Source organism: Carex rostrata, chromosome 4, assembly GCF_964058835.1.
Source record: "Carex rostrata chromosome 4, lpCarRost1.2, whole genome shotgun sequence".
Classification (NCBI taxonomy): Eukaryota; Viridiplantae; Streptophyta; class Magnoliopsida; order Poales; family Cyperaceae; genus Carex; species Carex rostrata.
Genome location: NC_135921.1, coordinates 8,229,829 through 8,241,411, shown reverse-complemented (window position 1 = coordinate 8,241,411; position 11,583 = coordinate 8,229,829).

The following is an 11,583-nucleotide window of genomic DNA, read 5'->3' as shown; positions in this document are numbered from 1 at the left end:
GTCAGAATTCAGCAACCACCTACCACCACCTTGGACCCGCCATTTCAGTGTTTCCGTCATATCACCTCTACAATTTTTTATTTTAGAAATTAACTTTGAATAATAAAATAAAATAGAATGAGTCTCTTCATTTCCAATGTGCTAGATTAATCTTAAAAAATATTTAGATACAAAGTTTGAACCGGAAATTTTTTACACATCCAAACTATTTCACATAAAAAAAAAGAGCTACTCATTTCACAGTTCAAAGTTTGAATTCAAAAAAATTTCGGATCCATCTACCACATCGAAAAAACAAAGGCATTCATTCTATTTTTTTGGTTATTTAAAGTTTGAATTCAAAAAAATTTCGAACCCATCTACCACATCGAAAAACAGAGGCATTCATTCTATTTTTTTGGTTATTTAATATGATTTTCTAAAAATAAAAAATCTCTATGACTTCCTCTTCTCCAACTTTTTTTTTTTTTTTATAAACCTGCGTTTTCCAAAAATTTACCTACCCCTCATTTTCTTTCTTTTAAAAAACAAAACAAAAAGTGACTCTTTGTTTTGTCAGTTTTTTTTTTTTTTTTGAAAAAGAAATCTAGAAGTCTAGTCTCTATATTTCATTAATCAAGATGTAAGTAATGTCAGTTTTACATAATAAAATGAATTAGAAATGAAAGAAGAAAACATAAGGAAACTAAGGGCGTGTTCGGCCAGATCACTATTCACGTGGGAAAAAAAAATTCAGTTCAACTGAATTTTTTTTTTCCCACGGAAACAGTGTTTTTCAGTTCAAATCCCGCGCCCGCGCCCATTCTCATTTGTCGGCCGAACACGCCCTAAAAGAGAGAGAAAAAACATGAAGTTTTATTTTTGTACAATTTGAACTGCCTCCCCTACTTCCTGTGCTACTTCCATTGGATGTCAGCTTATCTTTGACTGTGGCCCGAGAACTGTTCTTCTTCAGGCCATATTGGCATATATTATTCTCTCCAGCGTTGCAACCTGTGAAATTGTTTTGGCCATCCGATTAAATTGAGGTAGCAGAAGATCATGAGAAAATCAGACGGCTTCTATTCATCGGGTGCCCTGGAAGCCTGGATAGAAGATCTGGCATTCGAGCATTCCTGTACCAACCACACAATGCACAAAGCATTTTAAATTGGTGGGACCGGCGGCCCCAATTAAAATTGATATTAATAATTTAAAAAAGAAGTATCTTTCGGTAAATATATAAAAGTAATTAATGCAATAGATTATTATGTTTTTAATATTCTCTCTCTGACAATAACTTTTAATTCTGCTACTGACAGGCTTGCATCAGAACTGCTCGTACCTTTTCTCAAAAAAAAAAAAAAGAACTGCTCGTACCTACAGGATGGGAATCTGTTATATAAATATGTTTTATTCGGATCTGTACGTACATTCATCAGTTTTTTTATATATCTTTGTTACATTACTTCCGTAAATTGCATGGAAATAAATCTGCTGTTATTCCAATGGAATAATAGGACCCTGTTTTTCCTATCCCAACCATTAAATTTTGTTGAGATTCCAGATTCGTGCATGAAAAAGTTTCAACATTGACATTCGCATATAGAGAATTTTGAATGGTTGAGATGGGAATAACAGAGTCCTGTAGCAGATTTGTTTCCAAATTGCATAGGGGGCATTTACATCCGAATTTTTTAGCTACAATTTAGAAAAAAAATAAAATAATAGACGGAATTTGCAGTTTGAAAGAAAATTACTATTGGACTGAAAAATCAGCATTTACGTAATCGTTTTCATATTATTTATGTGTTCATCAGCAGAAAAGTAAATTCTTTTAGTATTCTATTTATAAAATATTCTCTTTAACTGGAATAAAGGAAGATTCAAACATACCTTTTAGTACATTTTTTGACCTAATTTTTTTTTCACAATTTTATTTAATAATTTCCTTGTTCGGTAATTATTAAGTCACAATTATCTACCCTTTTCAAAATTTCATTCTTGCCGAATAGATCTTAAATTTGAATGCATCCTAAAGCTGTTAATGAACCGACCTTGAACAAGTTAGGACCATAGTGACAAATGAATTATTCGGATTTGGTTCGGCGAAATCAAAAATTTGTGATTCAGGAATAATTCGGGTATAATTCGGATCAAAAATCTCAGTCCTGCAAGGGAGAAAAAAAAAACCAAAAAAAGTAATTGTTCTTGAAAAAATTCGGAAAAAAATTCGTAAATAATTCGGAAAATTCAGAAAAAGTTCGATCAATCGAATAATTCGGCGCTCAGTTCGGCATCACCCCAAAAAAGAAATAAACATATATAATTCGAGTATAATTCGGATATCTTGTCACTATGGTTAGGACTGTTAAGATCCTACAAAAGATTGTCATTTTTCGCGAGGATAAAAAAGTGACTTTTTGCGACGGAGTACTGTTATAAACGTGTTTTTTCTATTTGCGACGGTACTTTTTGCGACGAAGTACCGCCATAAATATATTTTTTCTCTCGCGAAAAGTGCCTACCTTATTGTTGTTAAAAGAGTTTTATGCAAGGTAATATATATATGTACAAAATACACAATTTTCACTTCCAATCTAATGGGAACAGCTATAGTGAATAGAATCTCAATAAGCTGCTGACCAGTTCCGCTTGAGTCGACCCCCACTCTTACCTGATGCATGTTATGCGGGCAAAAGCCAGCCTTGGAATTGATCATATGTTTCATCAATTAGCAGTCTCGCTTGATTTGCCTCCGCTTAGAACAATCGTTTATTTGTCTTGTGCCACAGAAGGTGGAACTACAAATTCATAGTAGATCGAGGTGTTAAAATTAAAATAAAAAATATATTATTGATGGAAATTGAATTTAAGCTCTCCACAGTCACAAATTAAGCTCTAACCACTAAACTACAAGTAAGTATATGATATTTTATGAAGGGACTAGACTATATAAAATATTCTAAAAAAGTAAAATTCAATTAAATTTCAATATACATAACTAAAATTTTAAAATTATAGGGTGGCTTAACACCCGTACGTAGGGGTGTAAACGGATCGGATATTTTCTGATTTCGTCCGAATCCGAAATCGGAAAATTACTTAAATTATCCGATCTGTATATGTATCCGAGACTATCCATATCTGTACCCGTATCTGAAAAATTATAGCGGATAAGGATACGGTTAGATTTTTAACTGTCCGTATCTGACCGTTTACATGTCTTAAACTACAACAAATGTACTTTATGTTCTTAAATTGATTTATTAAATTACATATTCATACTAATGATTTATTAAACTGCATATACACACACACACACACATATATATATATATATATTGATAATATGATATATATTCTGTAATCAACAAATTTATTATGAAAATATTATATTTAATATCCGTATCTGTCCAATATCCGATACATATCTGTAGCGTTTAATATCCAATTCGTATCCGTATCCGAGACTATTCATATCCATATGGCGTATCTATATCTAAAAAATTATAACAAATAATTAAGGATACAGTTTAATCACTATCCGATATGTATTTAACCGTTTACACCCCTATCTGTACGAATGAATGTAGATCCGCCCCCTGAGCCCAGCACCCTGCCACCCAAACTGACTCTCAGATTGGCTTGCCAGTCACCCTGCCACCCAAACTGAATGTAGATCCCTATCTTATTCGCATATTGTCCACCCGGCCCGTCCAAACAGTTTGTGCATATGGGCAAGTCCAAAGAATATGGTCTCTGGTTTAAAAAAAAATTGTTCGCATAGCTCGCAATGTGGTTCAATATGACATCCTGTCCTTGTCAGAATTTCCTGTGTCAAAATTTTGTTTAGTAGTGCAACCCAGATGCCTATTTCTAATAGCATCATTGCGGTTTAGGTATATGTTTCTGTGAAACTATAGGCTTTTACTTTTTAGACGTTCAATCAAAAACAATAAAAAATCTTAAATGCTACGTACAGATCTACAACTTATTTATTAATTCTCTAGTTCAGACTATTGGACCCGCCAAATTATAAAAGAACCAAATTTCGCTCCGGATTTATAGTGCAACTTCAAATTTCCCTTCTTTGCAATCATATAGTTTTGTCATTTTCTATCCAAGTCAACAAATTCAGCTGAAAATGCAAACAAAAACACAGGTACTGACCAATGACAATTGACAATACAGCGTTAAGTAATAGAATACATTTAGAAATGTCGTTTTTTACCTGCTATTGGCTATTGCTCTCTTATTCTTTTAGGCCATGTTTGGTTGTGGAGTAAGAGGTGGAGTAAATTTCTTACTCCACGCTTAAGGAGTCAAATAAGGAGTAACATAGACGATTTAAGATGGAGTAAGATTTGAGTTAAACCGGAGTAACTTACACTACCTAGAGAGGTGAATTAGCTTACTCCACCAAACATAATTAACTTGCTCCGATTTAGCTTGGAGTAAGAAATTTAATCCAGTTTAACTTTACTCCACAACCAAACATGACCTTCGGCTCCAACACAATTAAAATGCGGAAAAATAACAATAGAAGTTAGAATTATAACCGACTCGAAGGTTATTAATTATTCCAATATTCATTGTATCCTTTTAATTATCCGTAATGCTAAATGAGTTGTGTCTTATATTTTCCAAATTCTCAACAATGATTCATAATTTTTTTTTCATATCATTTAAAATTTCAATATGTTATATATTTTTCTATAATCGAACTTTGACTTAACAATAATCCATATTATAGATTATATATTGCTTAAAAACTCTAATAAATACTCCTAATTTTCTCTAGTTGTGTTATTCATCTCTTGTGTGTGTGTGTGTGTGTGTGTTTTCTTGAATCTTGATTATTTCTGTGATTGCCGCATTTATTCTAGAAGTATAATTTCCAAGCAACAAAAAACAAATATGCATTTGGGAACATGTTAATCAATATTTCCTGATACTTAACCCAATTAGCTATAAGTTAACATAGGTCCACCATATATCAAAAGTCTATCTCAGTTTTTTCAATGTGAATTTTATGTGTTATGTATTACAATACCATACCAATTTAAATTTTTTATCATATAACTATGACAAACTTTTCGGACTTCATCCAAAAATAAAAGTATGTATTGTTGAAAAAAATTAATTTTTAAATTAAAATAAACACTATCAAATAAAATGCACAATAAAAAATTTATATAAATTTTATAGATGATCACAATATAACAATTAATTTTGTACATTGAATTAGATATACCACACATGGATGAATATTTATTATTAAAAAAGGTAAATAATTTTCAACCATATGATTAAATTTGATAATAATTAACGGTTGAACCAATGTTTAAAAATATCTTGATGACATGACATGCCTTAGAAAACTTGAATCTCAACCACTTTTATTGAGTATTGATTTATAATTTAGATCATATTAAGGAGTAAAGTTAGTGTGTTATGTTTATTAAGAGAATTTGATGAATATAACCTTTAAAATTTATCGGATTTGTTTCAAATGACGAATTCAAATTGTTAAAACTGATATACTTTACGAGTGATGTGTGTACATACAAAATTTTGTAATTTTCGAATTTATTTAGTATAAAATCAAACAATAAAAATAATGAAAAATGAATGCATTAAAGTAACTTATAAAGCTCCACTTTTCATCATTTTTTTGACCACTTGATTTTGTACTAAATAAGTTCAAAATTTCAAAAATTTGTATCTACACACATCACCATTGAAGTATATCGATTTCAACGATTTGAATTAGTCATTTGAAGCCAAATCAATAGATTTTGAAACTATGCTCACCTAGTCTTTTGATGAGCATAGCAAACGCTAGCTTTACTCTATATTAAGCATATATTGTAAATTTTAATTAAAACCGCTATTTATGTATGTTAGCTTTTACAACAATCATGTCTATCCCTTATATTTTCTTAAGGAGTAAAGCTGGTGTGCATTATGCTCATCAAGAAGATTTGAGCGGTTCAAAAAATTTAAAGATTTATGTGTTATTTTAATTTATTCGTTGTTTATCATTTTTTACCGCTTGTTATTGGATTAAACGAAATCAAAATTTTGAAAAAAATTTCATGTACACGCATTGCTCGTGTAGTAGATCGATTTCAACGATTTGAATTCGTCATTTGAATTCAATCCAATAGATTTTAGAGTTACAATCATCAAGTCTTCTTGGTGGACATGGTGGATGCTAGCTTTAGTACTCTTTCTTAAGACTTCGCTACGACAATTTGCAAATTACTATCAAAATATTTTGCTAAATATTAAAATCATAATTATGAAAGAAATAAAAGCACATTGCATTAACTTCTTCCATGTAGATATTTTGCTTGGACTCAAACAATTATTTTATCTTTTAATTGTGAGTTTTAGAAACCCCTGGGTTTGTTTGCTTACCCAAATACAGAGCTTTTAGATGCCTATTTGGTATTCTTAATCAGTATAGAAGGTTTTAGAGAACTCTAGATATTTTAAAGATATTTTAGAGATAATTAAGATACGTTTCTTAATTTTATCTACTTTCCCCTAATTATCATTACATCAAGTAGGGCAATTCTAGCATATTGGATTTTATGGTATATTTAGAGAGATTTTAGTGATAGAGACATGTTTCTTTCCTTGACTTACTATTACATGTGTCATACATCAGTTAAATATAATGTATATTTATTTTGATACGGTTTAGAATTTATTTGCTCATTAATGAAAGAATCATTAAACCGAATCAAGTTAATTAAAGATACGCATTAACAATTATCCTAGATATTTAGGGAGAACATGCAGGAACTATACCTGTCTATCTAGTTAACTGGTCAGTTCTGTAATTTACGTTTCAATGCAAGGAAACAGGATTTCTAGCCTTAACTTTAAAAAAAAAATTAAAAGCTACACATACACATGCACATATTGTCTAAATAATAGAGAAAAAAAAATTCAAGACTTTGATTTTATTTATATAGCTTTTTGATAAAAAAAAAAAACATTGAAGTTTATAAATAAGGGGTCAATTTGGGTCCGATGCTGCGATGCACATCCGACTCAAATTTAAGTTTCATGGATTTTGCGTTCGTCTAATCTGCTTTAAAAGCCGTGTACACTAGATCTAATATTAAAGTGAACACACAAATATTAAAACAATACACATAAATTTTAAAGTGGATTAAACAGACGCAAAACCCATCGAACTCAAATTTAAGTCTGATGAACGTTGGATCCAAATAAATATATAAATATATTTATAAATCACCTTAGCTCATCCCCTAATATAAATATATCAAAACATTCAATTTTTTAAACTTTTAAAGAAAAGAAATTTTAATCTTCCTACAAGCAACAGAGGAAGAATTTTGCACCTGAAGTGCATTCCATTTTTGCTTATTGAGTACCACACGCCTTAAAAGAAGCATTAAATTTCTTTTTAACTTTAAATGCAGCAATATGTAATATACAAGATGGAATTCGCATCCTATGAGATATTTCATATTTTGCGTGACTGTTCGGAAAATCTCAACCCTTCAAGTACGTTCTACACGAATCTCAAAGTTCAAATAATACTGCCCCTATGCTATCCTCGAATAGGCACCGGACACGTCGTTCACGTAAAATATGAGATATCTCATAGGATATGCATTCTACAAGATGAGGATTCAAATACTTCGGGTTTTTACCATGTTTTTATTTTTTAAGTTATATGCTAAAATAAAACTGTTAAATGATCTATGTTATTTTTTTAGATACACATAAAAAATTATCTCTTTCGGTGTATATTTTATATAAATCAATGAATTGAAAATCAACATCAAGATATTATCTACATCAATGAATTTTTACAAGTTTTTGATAGCAATCACAACAAAGTAAAAATATTATATTTTTTTATTTGAGGAGGGTTCAAATACCTCTATGTTTTTGTGCCTCCATCTCTCTCCATTATTTTCAAATTTCAAACAGTCGATCCGAACTGTTCAACCTAACCTCCATACTAAAATATGTTTGGAGACCAAATTTTATATTTTTAGAAATTTTTTTACTATTTTCTTAGATAGGTACAAAATCAGTAAATCTGAACCATCTAAAAACAGTATTTTTTTTACCTATCTAAAAAAATAGTAAAAAAATTCCTAAAAATATAAAATTTGGTCTCAAAACATATTTTAGCATAGAGGTTAGGTTGAGCGGTTCGGATCGACTGTTTGAACTTTGAAAATGATGGAGAGAGATGGAGCCATTTGAACCCTCCTCTTTTTATATATACATAGAAAAAAATATTGTAGATCATATTTAAATATGTTATTTTGATATTTAAATTTTAAAATTTTGAGTTATAAAAAATTTAAAAATAGAGATATGATGAAGAGAAAAAAAAAATCTTTTTTTTTTGTTAACTCTTCGTATAGAAATGTAGGTTTCGAAATCACAGTAAAATTAATCACATCCTTGTGGAGGAAGGTGACTTAAAAGTGAAATTTAATCTTTTAAAAGATTTGTTTAGATCTTATGTCCCGGCGACCCGGCCTCATGGGCCCGCACGCTATACCAAGTGTCTCGCATTCGAAATCTGGATTATGCGAATATGGGCCATGTGGCGGTGAAATTGCGACACGCCGATACACCGGAAAGGCAGTGGTTAGAAGGGCAAATCGTTGAACACTAGAGATGCCGACACGTGTCGCAACGGACGGAAAGAAAAGATGGTGGCGACACCGCTGAGTGCTATCTGTGCCGCAATTTGTTTTAACTTTTAATGGAACGGCGAATGCTTCGTGTTTGGTTTTTAAATACAAAATTAATCATGATTGCAAGTGTTGGTCGGTTTGTCATTTGTGTATCGTGGAAGTATTAGCACGCTGCCAATTTAAAAAAAAAAAAAATTATATATATATATATATATATGACCCTACCAATTTCCTGAATTTATGTTACCAGTATTTTGTGGTTGTGAATTATATAGCTGGGTCCCTGTTCTGTTTTTTGATTACAACGCACTTGGGCACCAGGGACCCTCACTTGGTCGTTACAATACGGTTGAAATTGGGCCATGTATTTGTTTTCATCACAAATTAATGATATGATGAAGGGCCATTGTCAGTATAATTAATTACTCTTTTTTTCTTTTCTTTTTGGTAATGTTTTTAGAGTGATGCTTCTATGGACATAAGGACCTATTTGTAAAATGAACACTTTTTTTATTTTCAAAGTTCAAACAGTCGATCCGAACCGTTCATCTTGTTCTCCATATTAATATGTGCTTGGAGACCAAATTTTACATTTTTCTGAATTTTTTTACTATTTATTAAGATGGGTACAAAAAATATCAAATTCAGACCATTGAATTTTGTACCCATCTTAATAAATAGTAAACAAATTCAGAAAATTGTAAAATTTGGTCTCCAAGCACATATTAATATGGAGAATAAGATGAACGGTTCGGATCGACTGTTTAAACTTTGAAAATAAAAATATATTCATTTTACAAATAGATCCTTATGTCCATATAAGCCTTTGCCATGTTTTTATATCCAGAATTGTCTTCTAAAAATTTGTATTTATACAAATATATAATTCTTTAAACTTTGATTTATTAACAATCTTCCCTTTCTTCTTGTATTTGGTTCAGTATCTCATGCAACCGTTATCCAGAAATCATTTTCACATTGGAGACCCAAATTTTTAGAAGGAGATAATCTTGGACGGTGAATTGCATATCAAACAATTAAAGTTGGGTATTTTTTTTAGTTAAATATAATCTTACCTTATGTTCTATTCAATAAATAAGATTAAGTTGGGGCAGATTTCGGTTCATTGTTAGAGAGGCTAAGTTATCTCTATAATTTTAAATTTTAAATTATGTATATTAAAATTTATTTATTTATTTATTTTTTAGAATTTTTATATAGTATAGTTCATTTTATAAAATATCGAATATTTATTTGTAGTATAGTGGTTGTAGAGAATTGAGTTTAAATCTCACTCACCATATTGTGTATTTTAAATTTCAATCTCTTATCAAGATTTTCTAGTTCTGCTACTGGTATTGACATCAGTGTTGTAAAAAACGTTCGTTTAGGCCAATTAGTCGTTGGTAGTGACCAAACCTGATCGATTATTTTCCATTATGGCCGATTATTTTCGATTATTCCCGATTAATCATTTGACGATACCCTATCCATTCGACGACCGCATACCGTTATTTACAACTGATTGACATAAGCACATTTACTAAAACAACGAGATTTTCAAGCTTGTAAACATCATATTTTTAATAATATTGTTGATATTTAACAACCTCACAATTATAATTCAAGGCGGAGGCATGGTTTCTAGTTAATGCGAGTCAACTTACAGGTAAATATCTATAATACTTCGATTTTTGTGTGTGTGTGTGTGTCTTTAGAAGTATGGGTCAATCATATAAAACAAAATTGGGGCCCAAATTTCTAGATGAATGGATCTAATTTAGGTCAGGACGACTACATTACTCATTTTTTGACCGGAAAGAACGTGGAAATTCAATTTTTTTTTGTTTGATTTTATAAAAGTAGAATTAGACTTATTGTCAAAATATTTCTAGAATTATTTTTGTGATCAAGACTCAAGAGTGAAGTCGCACATTAGTTTCCAACCTTTTTACAATTGTAAAAAAAGATTTAAAAAAAAAACAATTGCAAAAAAAAAATGATTCAATTATTTACAATTATATCACCTAAGGTAATTCAAATTTTGAATTTAGATCCGGACCATCATATGTGTTTCGGTACAAATATTAAAGAGATTTAGTACATTATTCTTCCAACTGAATTGTTTCGAATTCTGATCAGACAATCTACATTCAAATTCAAAATTGAGTAACCTCATAGGATCCGCATTCGGAGTTTCGAACGATTCACTGTCATATTTAAAGATAATAAATAAACTCAAAGGCCAAAAGTAACGGAAAACGATGATTAGGTCGAATTGAAATAATAATTTATTTGTCTTAATTGTGTTCAAATTAATTCATGAGGAATCAACCCACTAATGAGCAAATAGTTTTGACCTCATCAAACAAGAAAAAAGAAAGAAAGAAAGAAATGAACATAATATAAATTTCTTTCTGCTCATTGAAATCATGTATTCCACTAATGTAATTATCTTTATCTGAAGCAAAATTGCCAATAATTTTAAATTTTCTAACCTTCATGAGATTTTTGACAAAACTGCGTCTTCCCTTGCGATTACTAAACTTTTCACGTGATAATTAATTGTTGTCTTGTACATGTATGGTTATTTTTTGCGGTAAAAATTTCCTCACAACTAATTTGTGAGTTAGATTTCTGGCTTTTCTCCAACTTTTTTTTTTTTTTTTTTTTTTTTTGAGATGGTATTTTTATTTTCTGAAGGGACGCAAAATGTGTATCATGCTTTACAAGGACCGCATGTGGTGACCAAAGACCTGTGGTCACGTACGTACTCACGTGGCAATGCAATTTAATTGGTCATATAGTCATATTCCAGCCCTGGCCCCAATTTAGAAGGACCGTCTTAAATTGATCAGACTTTTTTAAAACGAGGGGGAGATGAACAACTGCATTGTAT